Source organism: Monopterus albus, unplaced genomic scaffold (genome assembly GCF_001952655.1).
Source record: "Monopterus albus unplaced genomic scaffold, M_albus_1.0 scaffold39.1, whole genome shotgun sequence".
In the NCBI taxonomy this organism is placed as follows: domain Eukaryota; kingdom Metazoa; phylum Chordata; class Actinopteri; order Synbranchiformes; family Synbranchidae; genus Monopterus; species Monopterus albus.
The window spans coordinates 209766-211215 of NW_018127919.1; positions in this window are offsets into that span (position 1 = coordinate 209766).

A 1450-nucleotide genomic window follows, 5' to 3' on the forward strand; every position below is an offset into this window, starting at 1 on the left:
TTCGCCACCAGTGCTACTGCAGTCTGAGCTGGAACTCCATCTTGGGTATGTCTCAGTATCCTCCAGTGCTGCTCTTTTCCTCACCTCCCTCATAATCAGTCATCTCCTAGCAAGAAGTAACTTGGAGGGTATGAGGAAAGAAAGGGAGGGGACGAAAAGAGCATTTGGAAATGTTTTGGTTCCATCGCTAACTGTACGTACCTAGGCATGACAGATGAAACACCAAGATTTAACATCAGAAAACAACCCCAAAAGGAACACGTTATGCCATACAAAGATACAACTTCATCAGCATCTGTAGGTGGATACCAAAGGGTTCTATTTTGATCCAGACCATCCTCAAAGTTATTTTCTTCCTTTCCACTGTTGAAGCGTTTCACTTCAGAGAAGCACAGCATTTGATTAAACTATATCTCACATATGTCCAAAAATGATGTTGTTTGCTTTTTGGAAACACTTGAACAGCCTCCAATGAAGGAGGCTTTGGCTCATGGTTTTGCATCTCTTCTGCATTGCTGTGACTGGCAACAAAGAAGCATTAACACCAGTTTCTGTACCAGAAGGCAAAAGAGAAGAAGTGATTTTGAATTTACAAGATTTTTTTTTACAAGAAAGTAAAAGGATATGTGCAGTCACTCATATATACATTAGTGCCCTTTGAGTTTTTGCACTTTTTGCTGTGCTGCAAATTCAGTGAAATGCCATGCTTAAAAGCTAAATGAAAAACTGGATCAGAGTGGGAAGGAAGTACTGCAAATTTGTGAATGCACACAATTTTAATATTTTTTGTTTAAAGAATATATAACAACCACACATCATTTGGAAGAAACAGTCCTATAATACATCCTGAAATTTATTTAGATGATTTGAAATATGTATCCTGATCAGAATTTAGTTAATCAGTGCAATAAATTTCAATACAATATCACTTTTAAATACTGTCAAAATACTTTGGTGAAAATTCTGTTTGTATCTTTCACTGAGTATTTCTTTGTGGCTGATTGAAGAGGAGAAATGAAAGAAAATTAAAACAGGAAACATTCTGGTTCTTTAGAAATTTATGATTTGGGAAAATCAATACCCTTGAAACCCCAACCTCAAGTGACATGCTTTCATAAATTTCTAGAATTTTTTTCATATCATAATATTGTTTCCTACATATAATTCCATCTTTCTATTTAATGATAAAGGTATAAGAATTAAGGGTGGACAAAAGTGATTTTAACACAGCATCTACGGAACGCATCAATGCATGCAATTAAGTTCCTAAATGTTATGTGAGATTATAATTGTGATTAGTTGTGTTTCAAATAGTAAACTTGAATTATTTTAATTTTGAATTATATTTGTAGTTTTATTTGTCTTGTTTTATACATTTTATAAATAGGCTTCCTTTGATTGTTTTGTCTATTTTTTTCATTCTGTTATTTATTACCACTGCTTTTAATTT